This window comes from Dipteris shenzhenensis, chromosome 3 (genome assembly GCF_047967505.1).
Source record: "Dipteris shenzhenensis isolate YYH24624 ecotype China chromosome 3, Dip_SZ_1.0, whole genome shotgun sequence".
NCBI lineage: Eukaryota > Viridiplantae > Streptophyta > Polypodiopsida > Gleicheniales > Dipteridaceae > Dipteris > Dipteris shenzhenensis.
The window spans coordinates 52334030-52340914 of NC_141598.1; positions in this window are offsets into that span (position 1 = coordinate 52334030).

The following is a 6885-nucleotide window of genomic DNA, read 5'->3' on the forward strand; positions in this document are numbered from 1 at the left end:
AGTAACATGTCGACACCATTGAATAAACACCTGCAACACAATGCACTCAACTTGAATGATGCTCTGGATGAGGTAAAATGACGTCTAGTAGGTCGAGGATAGCATTTTGGATGAGTGGAATGAGTGAAGAAGTGTGAGTTTGGGAAGGAGAAAGAAGAAGCTGTCATTTTCTGTTGGAAAGCATTTTGGATCATTTGAGGCTTGCTTTTTATGTTTTTTAGTATTTTGAGTTGGTAGGAAGATAGTTTGGAAGATTGCTAAGGAGCGTATGGTGTCAAAACTCACAAAATACAACCAAGAATGATGAATCATGCTGAAAATGGAAGTGGTGTTGAGTGTTGAGAGTCAACTCTTCAAGAAAATGGAAGTGGTGTTGAGTGTTGGCCGTCACCTCTTCAAGAAATCTCTCATTTTGCATTCAAATGTTGTTTTTCTTTCTTGTTTTTTGCATTAAGTAGGTAGACTAGGTAGTTCAACATCCCCCAATCACAAAAGAACTTGAATAGAAACTCAAAAATTGTCAAGAATCATCAAAAACCAGTCGGTGACACTATACATTCCTATCCCCACGGGTCGTCGCCTTAGCTCCTATCCCCATGACTGTCGCCTTAGCTCTATCCTTCCAATCAAACATGCATTGACCCATCGCCTTAGCCCTATCCCCATGACCTGACACATGTCAGTACCTAACCCACCACCCTAATTAATTACTGTCAATCAACTATCTTGCCCGTCAAACAAGTGTTGACCCGACGCCTTCGCTCTATCCCGTCGACCTGTTATCCCCACAGGTCGTTGCCATAGTTCTATCCCCAGAGGTCGTTGCCATAGCTCTATCCCCACGAGTCGTTGCCATAGCTCTATCCCCACAAGTCGTTGCCTTAGCTCTATCCCCATGGGTCGTTGCCTTAGCTCTATCTCGGGATAGCTCTGGGAACACAAGAATCAGGAAAAAGCACATGAAAATTGGGACCCCGAGCATCAAGAAATAATGAAATTTGCATGCAAATTGCATTGAAATAAACCCCATTTTGCAAAAAAATCACAAGGGGCTGCTGCCCCTTGACCCCGCGTCGAGGCGAATTCAATTTAGAATTGGGGCCTCAACTGTGTCAATGAACACGTGATCTCGAGATCAAGAAGAGTCCTACAAGCTCACCCTGAGCCTAAAAATAGTACCTCAAATACCATCTTGTCGACCTCCATACCTAGCTCAAGATCAGCAAGCTCAAAAGTCAGTTCTCACTCATTGCAAGAACCACCACCAGGTGAATTATCCAGCTCGAAAGAGTCCGAGGGTGAACCCTCCAATGTTACAGTGTCAGTAGCTCTGAACTCTATCCCCTATGATCTTCACTCTCCTACCTCATCTACAGTAGTAGCTAGATTAAGGGAAACCTTTTCCAACATCATGGGAAGGTTTGAATTGACAGACCCAAACTAACTTGCTGAACCCATTTGCTCCGGCAGACTAGAGCACCAAAAGAGCCTCAAGTGCTGGCCCAACCACCGATGTCAGAAGAAATACTCAGGGAACCAAGTCCCACGATACCTAATGGAAATCAACCCCCATCGTATCAAATCTTTGATGATAGACAATCCTATGGCAACATCATCTTCCTCTAGTAATATTTTCTTAAATGCTAACAGCAACAAGCGCCTGCATGAGAGGCAAATGAAGGAATAATAAGGGCTTTAGCCCATGGCCAAGCCACAACACCTAAGGGTCACGGTGAATATCCCAACTCATGGGTGGGGAAACAATGTCTCACCGAGGTGCATAAATTGGTACACAAGTGCCAAGAGGAATGTGGCTCAAGGCAAGCAAGAGTGCTGATACAATTCATCCAAGACATGAGGTAACCACTCAAGCCTCAAAAGCCGTGCCAATACTTGAAAGGGTTGATGAAGAAGGGGTGTCATGCCCTTCAATAGAGGGATCCACCCTAATGCAATAGATGTTTGAACAAGACCCCACCTTGCAACAACTAAAGGGGGATGACAACATGTCCTTATATGGCCTAGAAGAGTCGGACTTAATAGGCATGGATCCTATCACTAGTCCTCGAGACATTGTAGGATTAACCTCATTCCTGTCCACTGAGATCAAGATGACCATCAAGACACTATTATGGGTAATCCTACTCTATGGAGAGACCTCTCAGATTGGAGGAATGGGCAAATAGTGACACCCCAATCCACTAATGCTGAGAATGTTGAATCTCCCAATCAAGCTCAAGAACTTCCAAGGGTGCCAGTCAACAAATTGGGCCAATCCTTTGAGAGTGATGACATGGATGCAGTGTTACCCATCTCCTTTGGTGACCCAAAAGCTACAACAATCTTAGACGGAGGAGTAGGTATTAGCATCATCTCACGAAACAATGTTGGGAAAAGTGGGGAAGTCCTGACCAAGAGAGTACTTCCTTGGTAGTTAAATTAGTTGACGGAGGCACGGCTCATCCCATAGGAGTACTCAAGGACATTAAGATCAAAACCTTTGGTCTCACATATCGGGTGTGCCTTGTTGTAATGGATTTTGAAAACAACCCTAGGTATGAGGCTATTCTAGGGAGACCTTTCTTGCATTTGGCAGGATTGATCCATGATTGGTGCTCCAACAACATTTATCTAAGGAAAGATCATCAAGTCGTGAGGGTTGATCTCCAAACATGGAAGGCTCACACTATGTCCAAAAATCTATTTGCAGTTGAATCAAATACCACCAATAGGTCTGTGCCGATAAAAATGGTTTAAAAATATGAGAAAGAGGACAATAAGAAGAGTCTTGATGAGCCTTGGTGTGCTCCTTTATCAAAACTAGAAGACTCACTTAATTGGATGCATACATTGGCGGCAATAGATCTACCAACTGCTCAGGGCACTCAAATGATGCACCTTGATGATGAACAACTTAACTCCATTACACCTTTTTACACCATAAAAGTGGTACTACCTCATCAAATTGAACTAGGAATTGACAATGCCATTGATCCTAACGAGATAGATATGAGTCCATCTCAACTTTGGGTAGAGTGGACATTAGCAGGTGCAACATGCCCGAATACAAGCCATGGCAGATTGGCAAAGCAAGCCACAACCTCATCTCCTAGGAGACATTAAAGCATCTTGGCCAGGTACACCTTGAAGTATGTGAATTTGAAATTCAATCCAAAGAGGGTACCTCTATTAAGGTTATTGGTTCTTTAACGTTGAATGTTTCCTTGGACAATTACGTTCTGCCTTGTAAGTTTTTTGTAACTCCTGCAGGTACCTTAACCGAAGCCTCGATTCTTGCTAAAAGATGGATGCAAGACACTTACAAAGGGTTGTTTGGTGATGAATCCACCCATCAAGATGTGCCGATCACTACCAACCAGCCTAATATTGAAGCATCAGCATCAATGTCTACTTCCATCTCTCAACCTCCACAAGAGCCTCATTAGCAAAGAAAATAAAGAAGAAGAGCAACCAAGCAGGTCCAAAAGGATCTACTTGATGCCCAAGGGTACTTTGAAGGCGAATCATACATTTGGGTTCCAGCAAAACTTTGACAACAAAAGCCACCCTATCATGCAAATAACAAACCCTGATATCAAAGAACAAAACGATGCCATCCAGCAAGGAAGGTGCAATACCATTGGGTTTCTACAAGATTACTAGAGGCCCAAGGATATTAACTTGGAAACAGTTATATTTGGAGCAGCAGGTTCTTTCAGATCCTTGGTTGCAGCAGCAGCAGGTTCTTGTGGAGTGACTCCATTTTTAGGAGCAGGTTCTTGTGGATCTATTGTTGGCATGTTTCTTGTTGTCAGTGTTGCACCATTGAACATTGTGATCTCCCACATGTTCCACTTCTATGATGCTCATTGTAATAAAGTGATATATGTTCTATGTATCAATTGTGATGAGTAAGATCGCAATGTCTCAGGGATCTTTTGCTTTTGTTGAGCCCAAGTTTTAGCCGAGAAAGTTGTCAGGGATGAAGATAATTTGTTGTTCACATTGGAAGGTTCTTGTGGGACTTCCATTGTGATGGGCATTACTTGTTTGGCCAATTCTTGTGTAGCTACCCTGATGTTGAGGATTAAGATTTTAGAGGCTTGGGCCTCATTCCTTCTTTTACTAACATCACCATTAACTATCTAACTTCTACTCATCCTCTTTTCTTTATTTTTCTTTTCTTTCAGTTCTAGCTTAGAAGCCTTTCCTAGAATCCCCCTTTTATAAACCTCTTCAGCCATAGTCCTCATTTTAGGGGTTTGTATATCAGACTCCTCTCGATTTGATGACTTAAACAAATAAAGCTCCAGATGGTGCCAGAACCTTATTGGGCCCAAATACTTCCAAACAAAGCCCTCAATGAAATATAATCCATAAATGGATTTTAAAGGAACTTCAATGCAGAGAAGCAAGAAAAAATGTCATGCACAACTCTGGACATTCAAACATGGCATATCAAAGACATAGTCTAATGATAATCCATTAGAAGTCCCACTCAAATCAAATATGGGACTTAAGGGGAGCATGAGAATGCACTTTATTTACTTTGCTAAGACTAGCACCACTAGGATCTTACATCAATCCCTACAAACACCTTCTTCCTAACTTACCTCTTAGATTTTTCTTTTTCTTTTTCTTATCCCTTCTTTGAATGGTCACAAGTACTCAACTCGGCTCACTCAAACCCTGAGGTGCTAGTTCCAACAGAATCCCTCCACAAGTTTGGAATACAAGCTCCCTCTTCTCTTCCAAGAGTGTTTTTGGGTGTTCTCTTGTTTCCTTTGTAGTGGCTTTGTGTTTGCCACTCCATCCCCATTCATTCTCCTCTTCTCCTTCCCTTCTCTCTCTCTTCTCCCTTCTCCCCTTTCCCTCTTTCTCTCATGGAAACACATTGCAACAATCCGGTAGCCTCTTGAGTGACACTTGTGGACAACTCGTGCTTTTCATTGCTCTCATAAGGAGTAGCTTGGAGTGGAGGCTCCATCAGCATTCCTTCAAGATCGCCATGACACATGAGTCATCGTTGAGACTACACACCATCTGACCTACTCTAAGTAGTTATTTGACTCTTTCTAGAAAGTAGGGATGACAAAGTGTGTGCCTATGATAGCCGTGCAACATCATGCACCACCAGAAATTGCTTGAAGGGTTTTATTTTATGTTATTTTTGAAGAAAGCATTAACGAGCTTCCCTTAAATTTACCGCTTCTCATGCTTCATTACCACCCTTCTAGGGACTCCATTTGCATTCTTTCTGTATAGTTATCCGTGATTAAAGCATATGCCGCTTCTTATTCATCTCCTTGGAAAATGTTGTTGCAGTTACTGAGTGATTTCTAGTCTACAGCATGATGAGTATTTCCCAACTTATGAATTACAGTACATGTGAACCCCTAAACTAGTACCATTCACCTCATCAATCACCCTCACATCAAAATGTTTTTGATCAAATATATAAGGGCCTAATGATCTACATAAAACACAAAAAGGTCACTAATACCATTCCCAAATCCTTTCTTTCACTACTTCTATATTTTCTCTCTAGGTGACTGAACATTTTGCTTGCATAAAAGTTGAAAAAATCAAGATTCCCATCTAGTTGAGTCATTATCAAGCCAGTAGCAACTCTAGAAGCATTTGTGTGCGGATGAAATATCACATTCCAATCTGGAACTCTTATGATGGGTGCCTTTAAAACAAACTTCTAAGCATTAGGACAGCCTTTTGCTTTCTCTCATCTCATACAAAATTAGCTTCCACCACTTGTGCAAGTTTTTAATGAGCCTTGTATAAAAACTTGAAAGACCAAGGAACAATTGTTGAACCCTACTAGTCGACATATCTGGGATTTAACTAAGCCTTGGTCGAATGCCTTGGGTGAATGAAGGAAATAGCCAACTAAAGAGCATATGAGCAAAGGAAGCAACTCCTCCCATCAATCAACATAGTCTACATAAAACCCAACCCAAGATAGCTATTGTACTACAAGATAGAGGCGGGGTGGGGTGGCCAAATTGTCAGAGACTTTGGTGAATCTCAAAGAAATCTAGCAAGCATAGCATCTATGAATTTCAATTGTGTCAATCTACACTGATACAATGTAATGGCACCTATCCCTCTAACAGGTAGGTGCAAATGATTGTAAAGGCAGTTGGTAGTACCACCACCCCCACGAATGTCAGAGAGAGTTGTGTATATAAAGTCCTAAAATCCTAGGAGTTTGGTTTATCTTATTGTTGCTAAGGCAACACCTGTATGTACATTGTGACTGTAGAGCCAGTTGTATATTGAGTGCCATTTTGGCTAAGAAATAGAAGAAGAACATTTCCAATTCATTGTGCATCTCTTTCTCTTTCTCTTTCTCTCTTGCAATTCCATTTTTAAGTTGTGTTTCCTCTTTACCCCCATGTGACTTACATACACTTCATATCTTTTTGCAATTGTTTGCCGATTATTTAAAAAAAGCAAAGTGAAGGGATCTAGGCACAATATCATGATTCATGTTATGATCCAGAGGACTCCTAAGAATCTGCAATTGGAGGGAAATATAGCCTCTCAAGTTTTTTTGTTTTATCTTTTTGTGACACGAGCTATCAGAGCATGGTTCTTTGTCTACGGATCCCACCCCATGGAAGAAGATGATTTCATAAATGACATAATTTTGAAGAAGAAAAACCCAGGGAGCACATTTCTTCTCTCTTTGTCATCAACATTATTGAAATTAACACATGTCTAGACAAGGGGAGGATGAAGGGGTGCATTTGAACATCGTTGCACAAAATTATTGGATGAAAGTCATGCCTAGAGTATTTGTTTTCATCCTTCCTTATTACCCCTGGGTTAGCAAACAACCTGAGTCAAGTTATAATGCAGGTTGCACCA